The sequence below is a fragment of the Etheostoma cragini genome, chromosome 17 (assembly GCF_013103735.1).
Source record: "Etheostoma cragini isolate CJK2018 chromosome 17, CSU_Ecrag_1.0, whole genome shotgun sequence".
Lineage (NCBI taxonomy): Eukaryota > Metazoa > Chordata > Actinopteri > Perciformes > Percidae > Etheostoma > Etheostoma cragini.
In genome coordinates, this window is record NC_048423.1 from 15,695,906 (window position 1) to 15,709,663 (window position 13,758).

General features: G+C 41.1%; 1 protein-coding gene across 6 annotated transcripts in view; it reads right to left on the minus strand.

Moving 5' to 3' along the window:
* The window catches only part of macrod2 (mono-ADP ribosylhydrolase 2), a 415,852-nt gene that overhangs the window by 5,854 nt on the left and 396,240 nt on the right, over positions 1–13,758 (minus strand). The window lies entirely within an intron of this gene.

The window sequence follows — 13,758 nt, forward strand, 5'->3', positions numbered from 1 at the left end:
CCCCCCCCCCCCCCCCCCCCACACACAACTCTTTCTTCGTCACTCCCTGAGCAAACCTTGCCGCTTCCCGGCTTTGCAACAACAATGATCCAAACAAAGCACACCATAAAAATAACTGCTCTCCCCAGGCAGTCCAGCGATGATGTAAACAAATACAACTGCTTACGCGAGATAGAAGAACATGTAGCATCCAAAGTGGTTTCAGTGTTGTGTATATTTACACTAACAAGTCTGCGGTCAATGTAATTTAATTCCTTACATAAATGCAGGGTCCTTGGTTGTAATAAACTTGGATACATGTGCAAGATTGCAAAGGTTCTTAAAGCATGTGGACAGCTTCGGCATGTGCTACCTTTGTTTTATTGGCAATTTGGACGTGTAGGCTGCCAGCTTTGGCAAAAATACAGTACATTACACTGCTTCTTCAACATAGAACTGATTTAAAACTGTTGTAACTTTTTGGAATAAAATGTCTCTTCCCTAAGACTCTACTTAGGGACTTAGGGACTCAGGGACTACTGAAAAGCAGGAAGGATGAAGCAGCAACAATCACACACTTTTTATTTATTTATTTTTACTTTTGATCTGAGGCATGCAAACGTCCAGGGGGGTGAAGTAACAGTATTTTCTTTTTACGCAAAACTATTTAAAGGATAATTTTGGTTATTTACAGCTTGGATCTTTTTTCCTTGGATTCAGTTCTGATCAGTAATAGTAATGTTATACTCATTATACTAATTGCTGAGATCTGAGAACATGGCCACATCATGGCTACAAAGCTGTCGGAAGAGGCTAGAAACACCGGCTTCAATAATAGTTTAGAGATCTACCCTGCTTCCGTCGGTTGTGCAATTGGTGTAAAGGTTTTCTGTGCAATGACGGATTATTATCATCTTTGGTTTTACCTCCAAGAAATAAATGGTTTAGATGATCTGGTTCATCATGGTATGTTTTAAGCTGTCTGAGCGTTTCTCGCCCAGCTGTTGTGTCCAAGGTATCAGCAACTACTCATTGATAGAAATGGCCAAAACCTTGCGAATAACAACTACATTGTCATAACCCTGAACGATCCTTTATTGTTTTCTGCTTTTCATTATAAATAAATCAAATAAGTAGCTGTACCAACAGATCAAGATCATCACAGTAAAGGAATACAGTGACAGGGAACATCTACACACACAATGTACCACATACTGTATGTTCAAGAGCCAGGAGCGTGGCTTCAATAGTGACATAATAAATTATGCATAAAATATAAAAAGATACACTTTTCCACACGTCAAGCCAGACGAATGGAATGTGCCTGATGTGGCGACTCATGTCGGAACAGAGCCTCCATCATATCTGCCTTTTATATGAGCTAGCATAGCATGCCTGTGTCAGCAGCAGGGGCTGACTAAAGCACTGGCCCCATTCCAGATGCTCCTTTCTTTTCCTCTCTAAGGTAATAACAACCCAGTGTTGGTGCTAGGCTAGCATCCTCGGCCTCTAATATCCAGCACTGATCAAGACAAAGCAAAAAGCTCAGAATTTCAATTAAATGGGGCTCCAGCCTAGCCTGCCTGAGGCTCGGAGGGAACAACTTCGCGGCTATGTCTTGCTCTCTAATTTGACTCCTGTGTACTGATGGTAGAGGGGCTATCATTTATGTGAATGTGCTGTAGTAAACACATAAACAAGATGGGGGAAAGAGAAAAACGGGCGTCTGTCAAGGCTCTGGTGAAGGAGAGGCACAATCCACAAAGGGCTTATAGGGAAAAGACAAAAACAGTAGACTGAATTTACTCCGTCAGCAGCAAACTAGACAGTTTACACCAGTGGTTCTTAAAGCTGGGACCCTAAGAGGTCAGGACCAGCCCAATCTCATGGCAGTTTGTGAAATGGTGACGTTATTTAATCTATTGATTTGGTGACAGGGACACGATTTTCTCGTGGTGGTGAGCATGGATTTTAAATTCATGTTTTTTAATGGGAAGCATCTTTTGTGACAACAACATGATTATGGTAGCAAGCAGTTTTGAAAAGCTGCATCAGGTGGATGGCTGGGGTGACGGATGGGTCAAACAACCCAGGGCTTTCACCCTGGAGATCAAAGACCTCGTCCGGGTGTGGCAGTTCCTTTCTGCTTTCTTCTTCTCCTAACCACAACTGTCCCGTATGAGGGATCCTTTCCCTGTTGTTCTTCACTAACCACAACTGTCCCGTTGTAGTTGACGTCTCCTGCGTGTGACGGATCCATTCCCTGTTGTTCTTTACTAACCACAACTGCCCCCGTTGTTGTGTGGCGGTCCGACATTTCCCTGTTGTTGCGTCCCCCAGAGACCGCGGATTGTGTCCCGGCAGCCGTTTTCGTTCCCCAGAGCAGGCTGCTGCAGCCCAGTCCCATGGCAGTTCGTGAAATAGTCACATTGTTTTGATCTATTAATTCATCAACAGGGACACAATTTTCTTGTTTATTATATTTGGGAACTGTACCATTTCACCAACTGCCATGAAACTGGCCTGCAGAAGAGGTGACCACCACAAAATTAACAAGGAAATTGTGTCCCTGTTGACAAATCAATAGATCAAAATAACGTGACCATTTCACAAACTGCCGTGAGACCGGGTTGCACTAACAGTGTCTCCCACCTTCCATTTTGGTATGTAAATACCAAATTAGTATGTAAAAACAGACGCATAGTAACACAATTTGTTTACTGCATGGGTCATCGTGGGTGTCTACAGAAAGAGGGCATCTGATATTTGTACTTTGACTGTCTCAAACATGTCTCCTGGATTACACTAAAATGTGACATTTCTTGATGAAGATAGGCAACATCAGCATGAGTGGCTGGTAATGAGGGTTTAAAAGGGCATCTGATCTGCCTTTTCTCAGAATTGAGAGCTGTAATCAATTTATCTCTTTGTTATCTGACAATTTACAATGAGGTTTTTGTGACATATTAATTTACAAGTGAACAGAGGCCACGCAGAAGATCAAAAACAATTAAAACATTTGCCAAACTTTTACATATGTTAACTTTTCCCGTCAATTCAGCCTTACAAAAGTTTAGTGATAACATCCCGGCGAGAAAAAAACATCAGTAGCTTAATAGGGAGGATGTGTGTGTGTATGTGTATGTGTGTGTGTGTGTGTGTGTGTGTGTGTGTGTGTGTGTGTGTGTGTGTGTGTTCACATCTGCGTACATAGAAGAGGGGAGAGGAAGGAAGAGAGTTGGGCATAAGTCACCCTTGTATGCAGACAAGCAGAAAATGACTTCCCCCCCACCTTCCATTCATTTATTAGACAAGAGGTTGTTAGTGTTTTGTTGGTCAGCATTTGTGTTCTGCACCACAATTTTCAACCCTGATAGGAAATGTGTTTGGACTGGACTGCAATGGCAAGTTAGATTTGAAAGCAACCTCTTAATAAATGAAATATCCATTTGATTCGCTTTAGCCTTTGTATGATAATTTTTCTCAATATTTTGCATCATCCTTAAAGAACATTTGTTCCAATCAGCAGTAGTACGGTCTCCACACCACTTTTGATGTGCCTGTCATTGTAGCTCAGTCAGCCCATGTGGGAGGCAGTCTTCGAGGGTCACCAGCACGACAGCATGGGAAACCGTCTCTGTTTAATGTTCCAGGCAGGAGCCTTGAGCAGAACAGGACGTTCCTTTTGTCCCTCAGCCACTGGACACATCTCCCTGTCTTTGATTCAAATTCATTTTTCTTGAGCAGTGAAAGACTAAAAATCGATGGAGGTGTAAAGTGTCTTTGCCCCACAGTGTTAGTTCCCCAGGAGACTTTCTTCAGTTCATTTGATCATCAAACCATGGCGTGGGGGGCTGGTCTGCTGTGTCTGAACAGGTCCTGGAGCTTTGAACCCAGCCAGCTCACACAGGTGTCCAGCTACTCCCACTCAAACAATGGACATGACTCATCGCTATCTCAGTCTGGGAGCTACTGAAAACCATTAAAACCGTTCTTTAATTTGCTAAACAGCCACTAAAGTATGCTAAAATCAAACGCACCACAGCTGAAAAACATTTACCAACTAAATCTCTTTCACTGATTGCATTAACTATGTATATCTTGCTTAAGTTGATCAAATATCTGCTCCAAGTCTTTTGTTTCTGTGGCTTTTAAGACACGGGCAGAGTGCTGCTGCTTGTTGAATAGTATTTGATCTGAAGAGAATAAGACAGGAAAATATCAAGGTCAACAAAAGTATCTATTGAGAAGCTCCATTCTTTTCAGGAAATGAGAGAATTCATTTCAGCATGTAAACTGGGTGGTCTATGAGAGACTTGGGCCTCGTCTGCATTGGGCCATGTATTTTAAACAAGTATCAAAGAGCCCCCTTGTTGAACTTTGCATGGACTAATAGCTTTGGGGCTGAAATGCCTATTGCAAAGATAATTAAAGACATCTCCCTGCTCAAGCAAAACAAGAGCGGATGGAACTCAACAAGTGCCCAACCAAAAGAACTAATGAGCTGGTAAATGTGGAAAGCACCCCATTTTCATATGTTAATGTTAGGTTTGTAGTGCAGGCTTGTGAAAATAGCTTAGCTGCGTGAGCTGCCATTCTCAAAACAGGAATAGGGATTTTGAGAACAAGGGGGGGGGGGCAGCGTTTGATAGCTGGAGTTTACTTTGCCATGAGATGGAACACTGTCTGACAATCTGAGCCAATTAAAGAGCACCGAGCTGTGACCTGCAAGCTAGGGAGATGAAAACAAGCTTGCTCAATAAACACTGTGACCGCCCCTCTATACTACTATCCTCCTGAAAAGCCAAGAGTCTTCATTAATATTCCGGCTTTCTTCTCCCTAAGAAAAGGCCGAGGGGTTGTGGACACTGAGTAGCATTGTGCTCCCCTGCGGGTTTGGGTAACCTCGCAGTTGTGTCTGTGGTGGGGCGGCTCCAAGTTGGGTTAGGGTCCCCTAAACAGGCTGAAAAGGCCCAAGCTCATTACACAGGCCTGGGCCATGCTTGACAAGATGAGAAATCACAGAGTACTCCAAATGAGTGAAAGAGAACAGGAGACCATCTGCTTTGGGGTTAAGCTACAACTTAGAGAAAGTGAAGACAACTAGAGGGCAGAGAGAGATGGCAAAAGAAAAGAGGGACCACAGTTGACAACAAATGTTGCAAAAAAGGATTGGAAAATGACCATTGGCAACCCGTTGATAAGACACAACAAGGGTTGAAAGAAACAGGAAAGCCAGTGAAAATCTCCCCTGGCAATGTCTCTCACTATTGATCTCTCTTTTTAGTTTTTTTGTATTCCCCACTTTGTCCAAGTCAGTGTGAAACAGTCACAATGATCCGTCAGAAGACAAGAAAGGAGATAAAAAAAGAGCAAGAACACTGAGATGAAAGGAGTAGGTGAATAACTGATTAGGTAAAGAAGAGAGTGAGACAAAACAAAAATAGACATGGAAGGAAAAAATGCAAAAGAGGCCTCCCTCTGTGTGACCTACATACCTGCTAAACCTGCTGTCAGTGGTGGCCTGCTCCTCTCTCATCACTTGCTGAATTACTTTACATAATCTTTAGACTGTTGCAGGAAGCTGCCCACCTCTGTCTTCAGTACCTATTGGGGTTCACTATATCAAAGCATAGACAGACAGTCTTGCATGGGACTGGTAAATTTGACAGGTTATCTGGCTATCCCCTGAAAAACATTAAAATGGGACACACAGCAGCGTAGGAGGGAGGTGTAGAAGCAGCAGGCCTGGATGCTTGTGTGCCCCTGAGGACAAGGCTCAGCCCAGCTGACTGATTTTCAGTTATGAAGTGATGCCTCTTCTCAGCAGCTCAAGGATTTCCGCAGGAGATCATGGATCGGACTGGTCAATATAATCAAAGTGCTCGTCTAGACTGCAGTGAAAACCAAGAGCCCTGGCAGAGGAGCTGTCTATCACTGAAAGGTCAGCAAGAGAGCAGCTTGATTGGTAAGCCTCACCAGAAGCAAGTGTAGTGTCAGCGGACTGAATGATAGGGATGTAATTACAGCAAATGAAGACGTTTACTTAGGGCTGGTTGCGATTTCTTTGCCCAATGTTGTCAAATTACCTGTTTACTGTGATGACTTATTCTCATGTATCACTTCCTAATCATATGACATAATATACTGCACAGTATCATATCATTAGGGCTGCAAATAACCGTTATTTTGGTTATTGATGAATATACCCACTATTTGTTTCAACTATTCAATCCAACCAAGAGTGTTTGCACTCTAATAATTGAAACAAATAGTGGGTATATTCATACCCCTCCTAAAATATTCTGTTGGAATATTGTCAAGGGAGCAAAAAAAGAAGGTGGAACGTCAAATATTCAAATATTACTTAAAAAGGCTTCAGCAAGTAATACTGTATTTGATCAAAATAGTTGCAATTTAATTTGGCTGCAATCAAAATTATTGACTAAATGTAGCAGCTCTAATATGTTGTATTGATTTCTATTCTCTGCATTCTGAGTGAAGCTGAAGTGTGAGAAAGGGGTCAATACCTGAAAATACTAGACTTAAAATCCCAAGTGGCATGTGTGAGTCTCAAAGACCATTCAGTATCTCACTGGGAAATCTCACAGAATTCCATGAAATGAACACGGCCCCTCAACTCAAAACATGTGGCAGTTTCATAGAGTAGGAAAAAATTCTGTGATGGGCCCATGGTAGAGTTCCATGACATAAACACGGCCCCTTAAGTTAATGATAAAGTGGGAGGGCTTACGGTTCCGTGACATGCGGGAAGAACCGTATGGTTGGGTTTAGGAAAAGTAGAAAGCAACTTTAGGAAAGAATACACGCAAGACATGATCCCCGGTCTCCTGTGTGGAAGTCCTGATTGACCCATCCACCACCCCAACCAACGTCCTTACGCAGATTTTCAGCCTTTCATACTACTCGCTACCATACCTGCTCCTAATGCTACGTCATCTTCTCATTGACTTCGCATTGGCATTATTTTCCGTGGTGGCCACACAGACTTTTCACACATTCCGTGCCACCACCACATAATGTGGTGTTAACAGTTTGTGATCATTTCATGGAATTCTGTTAGACCAGGCTGGCAACCCATACAGAGTGTGTGTTTCTTTTTAAAGGATGTGTATTTGTGATAGAGATTCGAATGTGTATGCGACTTTTCAAAGACACATGTGTTGCCTGTCTGCTGGCACACAAATTCTCACTCTGCTCAGAGTTGACTGGATAAGAGAGCTTATCAAAGAAAGGGAGCTTCAAAGGAGGACAGAAAAAGTGTGTCGTAAGTGAGGCCTTCCCTCTTTGAGGTTGGCTTCTGGGCCAGAGGTAACCAACATAATAAACATTGTGCACATTGTTGTTCTATTCCCTATCTCCAGCTAAATGACCAGAGTTCCATATTTCTAATCAATAAGACAATAAGAAATTACAAACTGATGGAGAGTGCTGTGGAATGATTCCCTCAGACTCCAAAGGAATTTTAAAAAGTCAAACTTTTTCCTATTGACATCACCAGTAAAAAAGCTTGAGTTGATATCCAGTGACTTAAAATGAATAAAGCAAGTCAAAACAAGAAGCCAAGTGGAATTCAACGGTAAAAGCTCCTTAATACGGATGAAGAACAGACTGCGGTTGGTCTACAAAGCACTCGCACACAATGCCTCAGCAGGGCTGTGACTAGAGTAGCTGCTGTTGCTGGACTTTCACAGTCAGTGTATGAAGCTATAAAACACAAGTATAGCCTAATGTCTTTAGCCAGTGGCAGCTTGCTCCCTGAGGAGCCGCTCAGTGTTACAGTATACAATGGTATGCCAAAAGTTAATTGTGTGCTGACAACTCTTAGCCACAGGAAAGATTGCTTTGCTCTCCAGAATTAAATTTACATCACCAGTATCCCTTTGTTCACAAAAGGCAAAGACAAAAGGTCACATAGCAACCAATTAAACTAAGCTTCAAATCCTTTTTGCTAAAACGAAGGAACATAAATGCAAAGCACACTTTAGCAACAACACATTCTGAGAGGAACATGTCAATTCATTCTGGAATAAATTATTGAACTTGTTAAAAAGATGAAAAAGCTCTCTTTTGATTTGCAATGATTACTAAGAAATTCCACTCTTTATACTTGATGCTTTAACACAAAAGAATGACTATACAGGGTCCCTTTGCTGTAATAGTTTTGTATGCACCTTGATATTGCCAATGGAAAGTCTTCTGGATTTCAGAAGAGTCATTTATGTTCACTTGTTGTTCTGTTAGACTCAAGCTGTACCACCAAGGGAGTAAAATACATAGAAATCAATAACATCCCCTAAATGATGTTTAAAAACAAGAGAATAACACCAATTATTATAAGAGCTGTTAGAAGGGGATTTGTTGCACCTCCCATTTTGATGCATTTTTATAAATATTGTTTGTGGATCTTACAAGGGAGAAAGGTGGGTGCATGTGTTTTTGGGCACCATATGGCACATGCAGATGCAGCTTGGCTTTCTGCTGAGAGTCTCACATACAGTCAGCTGCAAGCGGTTGTGGCAAAGTCACAGCACCAAATAAAGCACTCACACCCATCTATACTTAAACCATCCTGGCCACCATGGGACAAACCATTTGGAGATAGACACCCATGAAATCTAAATAATAAAGTAACCATAAACAAGTTTAAAAACTTTGATAATGAGTGTGAAGTAGAGTTTACTAGTGTTTCTGTGATGTTTTTTGACAACAACAGGTCTGAGAGAAAAGGAAACAAAGAAAAATCAAGGGAGAGCTGAGCAGTGGGAATGCCAGCTCCAACAGCCTCCGGGCTGATGTAATGGTGTCTTGTCTCTGCTTAGATTGTTGTGATGGCCTGCTGGGTCTGTCTGTCTCCCCATCCTCTTTCTCTCTTCCTCCCCTGCAGGGTCCCTCCTGCTTGGCTTTAGTGTGCCATTACAGTCGGTCCCTACTTACGCATCCGGTCTGCACCCAGCTATGCTTAGGTAAAGTCCCCCCCTCTAAAGAACTCTCTGTAGCATCCTTTCATACTCAAAAAGGTGCTTTCATCCATGTCAGCCAGAGGCCAGCTTTACCAAAAAATATATAAAACATTCAGGCTCCCTCAATTGCAAGGTTCTCTGTGCCTTATATTCAGGCATATAATGACGAGCAGAACTGAAGGAAAAGCGCAATCTTTTGGTCATATTTAAAAAAAAAAGAGTTTGTGTTGATAATTGGCACATACTAAACTGACTGGCAGTGTAATAGGATATGCTCTCACAAAACAGTCTTGCCCACCTTATTCGGGTTTGTGTTGGTGTATTGCATGACATGCAAATGCTTTACAGGCGAAACTGGATCAAAGTGTGATTGGAAAGAAGGATGAGCTGCTGTTCACTCGGTGGCATTGAATCTGTGTAGCCATTAAATCGTACCTTTGGAGCTAAGACGATAGCTATCGACTCCTGTAGGAGAATCAAACATGCATGAAGGAAAAACCATCTCAGTTCACAACTCAGATGTATTTATTCCTAGCTTTAGGCAAAGACAGTCTCATTTTAATCTATGGATGTTCCATGAGCTTACTGAAGTGGGTGCCCACGCTCACAAGTCACCAGAACAAGGTCTGCTGGATAGATGTTTCAAACACATTAACAATACAGCCTCCATTTCCAAAGTATGTTATGAATATTCATAAATAAAGGCGCCTTGGATTCAGATTCAATTTGGGGAGCATTTAAAAAATCCCAAATATCGGGACTGAGAATCTAATTTTCTGTGCAGGGAGATATTTAACACATATGAATCATTTTGTGGAGGTTGATTTAAAATACAAAATCTGTCCTCTACCTCTTGCATAGCTCTACTCCACACGGATATCCCAGAGAGCAGAAATTTCCAGAATATAATATTTGTTACATACTGTTTTGATAATATGGGTTGCTTATAAAAGATTGCATTAAATTGAAGTCATTTGTAGAGCTAAGAAAAACAAAACTAAATGCGCAAACAAAACTACATACGTGTAGGAACAGGCCTGCAATGTAAACAACAGATGGCATAGTTTGGTAATATGAAGAGTTAAGACATCAGCAAATGACCTGTGTGCTGTATCCTACATCTGTATCTAATGCAAGGCAATGTGTGTAAACTTAATTGATTATTACATTTAACAAGATAGATTAACAAAATAATTATGAGAGTGAGAATGAATAAAGCACAAGGCTTTGTATTATTTTGTGTGACTGAGCTGGGAATGAGATGCTTAGCTGTGATAAACACTTTCATATGTGAAATATTGAGCTATGTGAGAAGCTTGGCAGTTCGTGAAATGGTCCCATTATTTTGATTTATTGATTTGTCAACAGGGACATGATTTTCTTGTTTATTTATGAGAATGTGGCCATTTCACAAACTGCCCTGAGTGCGGCAGCCTGCCCTGGGGGACGTGACAATTGGGAAATGAAACGCAACGCGCCGGGTACAACTGCCATGACACTGGGCTGCTCTGGGAGACGCAACAACAGGGAAAGGAACCGTCACACGCTGAAGACAGCGACAACAACGGGAGAAGAAGAACGTGGAAAAGAACTGCCACATGCGGGACGCGATCCCCGGTCTCCAGGGTTAAAGTCCTGTGTTGTTTGACCCGTCCACCACCCCAACAAACCACCATACGCCACTTTTCTACGTCACTAGCCGAGACGAGTTGGCTAGCCTTAGCATGCTAGCCCTAGCATACCAGCCCGTTCTCAATGGCAAAGCACTGCTACAACACAGACTAGTTCACCATAATCTTCAAAAGAGCTACTTCCATGTCCCTCTTCTGCAGGTATCCGACAAGGGCCGCTTGTTTAGAAGAAGTCTCTCCCAGCTAATCCTGCCTTGTACTTACCAAAGTTGGAGAAAGAATTATCTAGCTGATGTGATCTTACCTAACTACCGCGCATGTGCGACTTTCAACAAAGATAGTTTAGAAGTGAGATATCTCTCTCTGTAGATAAAACAAGTGAGATGTCTCACTCCGAAGCTAAAACAGAGACCCAAAGACACATGGTGAAAAGAGGATCTGCAGCAATGTGCAAAGAAATTGTGTTTTTTGAAAATGAAACCATATAAACCTATTCTGTTAAAACTTTGAAATACAATTATTAACCTAAAAATTAGCATAATATGGGCTCTTTAAAAGGAAAATGGAAACGGCAGTGGTAAAGCATTAAAAAGTGAAGGATATGCGGAGCTTTCCAGGGTATGTGAGAGAACAATCCATTGGAGCATCCAGCGATATAAGTAAGCCAGCTAATTAATCTTACTAAAATAAAAATAAAAACAGATAGACCTAACTTTAATCAAGTGTAATAATGAATGACAGTTATAATAGTGATAACATGGAATGTAATATGCAAATTGTTGAATAGTTTAACTTCATTTAAAATGTATTCATTTGAACACTTTTATCACAACTTATCATTCTATCTTTTATATGATAAACCTGCAATCACCGGTTGTCAGGCTGACAGAAATTCTTAACATATTGCCCAACCCTAATTGAAATGAAATTTCAATGTTTTTCCATTTTTCCATTTAAATATTGTCAACCATAAAATAAATTCTTTAAAATTCAAATGTCAAAATGCTTTTGCATTTTATTTTAGTATTGCAAGAGAATGCCCTTAGAATGCCATTAAAAAGGGGTAAAAATGCAAAAGCCAATTGCATTAGTGAATTTTGATTGACCCAACTAATGCATATGTAAATGGGAAATGAAAATGCCATTGTGAGATTACATTTTCACTGAGTTGCTAGATGCTTCCATAAACATGTGTATACAGTACGTAGATGCAGATTTAAAGGAAGGTATTTGAGAATGCTGTGTTACATGTCTGACTATAACACATCTTACAAAGTGTAAACAGTGATTACAGGGGGAGTCACTGATTAACAAAAAGACTACAAGATATCATGTGTGTGCTTAGTAACCTTACATTCAGCTGTCCTAAAATTTTTGGTTCATTCCTCATATCATTTTGAGGCATTTCATTACTCCTTTAAATGAAGCAGATCTAACTTCTGGCCATGAGCCGGCAGCCTGATTACAGTTATTATTTTTAATAAAAAGTATTGGCTCAGGAATCATTTGATTTTGTCCTGTGAATAGCTGGTTATGCATGGCTAAGCTGGGCTGTGTTGGCCTGCATGAGATTTAATATCCAAGTCAGTTTGAGTCTGGTCCAAAGCCCGGCTCCTCTATACAAAATGCAATCTGCCTGCAATCAGGAATAACACCAAAGTTTACTGGTTGACAGTGCCACCACACACTATACGGCTCATGGTAACCCTGGACAGTGAAAGACACGGCTGGCTCAGGCAAGACACAATCAACAGGAGTGAAGCTTTCCAGTGATGGAAAACCTGTAGTGTTTGGAGGACGTATTTGAATGGCTTTTCAGAGAGGATGGAGAAGGCTATCTCAGATAGATCTATCTGGAATGTTCCCTCCCACCCTAAATTAATTGAATGTCAGTCAAAGAAAGTGAAATGGAGGTGAGTGAGTTTCTCAGACCTTTGTGTTAGTTGCAGTGGTGGAAGAGGGGTGGCTGGAGCCCACAAATCTAACCCTTTACTTCTCCAGAGAATACCTTTAATCAGTGACAATGTGAGCCAGAGAAAGATGGGGATATATAAAGACAGATTATCCTATGTGGTGAACAAACGAACATAAATGAGTTTGATCCAAAACAAAATGGTTGGCCTACTCCTGGAGCTTAACTGAAGCATAGAGTTTTTCTAATTATATAGCAAACCTAGCTAAACAGAGAGAGATTAGCAGTACAATTCAAATTTAAATTAACTACTATTATTCACTATCTTTCTTATTGTCAACAAAACCAACAATGTGTAAGTCTGTCTCTCAATACCTTCGGACTTCTCTGCCATGTCGGTACCCCTGAGCCAATTTTTTTTCCAGGCAAAGTCATTTATCTAAAACATACAACCCACGCTCTGTTTAGTGATGTGGTTGATGACCAGAGAGGGGGATTAACAAAGTATTTACAAATACTTTGTTACTTTCTACTCCTTACATTTTACAAAATTAGCTCGTTATTTTAGTTTTGTACAAGAGGTGATCATATCGGAGAATAGCGAGGATACACGTCTCAAACTGTGAGCGGGCGTGCGCGCCACACGGAGAAAAAAGTGAGAGAAGAGAAAAAGAGACTAGCTGTCCGGAGGATAATCGGTTGAGATGTGTGCGTGTGTGTGCATCCTTGAGAACTGTAAGCTATTTTATGTTGTCAGTTTATTTAAGCCTGTTGTCTATAGTTCTCGCACATTTAAAGTAAGTTAGTTAGCTAGTGATTTTGTTTTTTGTGTTCTTCACCTGTTAGCTAGATTGCACATTGTTTGGTTGTTATAAAGCATCAAAAAATTGTCCCCGTCCATGTTTTAACAGAAACACCTGGGGTGAAGACGGAAACCAGAATCAGCTTTAAATACAGTCCTAATCTAGTCCTCACTAACAAGTTTCAAATAATTTCGCTGAAGTTACCGTTATTATTGTTCCCATCATCAATACCATATTCAATCGAATTGGATGGGAATATACATATAATGTACGTTGCACTTGATGCACCATTAATACGACTCGACAGATTCGGCGGCATATTATTGCGGCTTGATGGCGCTGACATTGTCACATAGTAGTATGGATGGCAACAGGATTGAAAATGAAGAAAACAGAGATCGGCAGGCAAGCAATCATCCTTGGCATTATCTGAGAGAGATGTTTGCGAT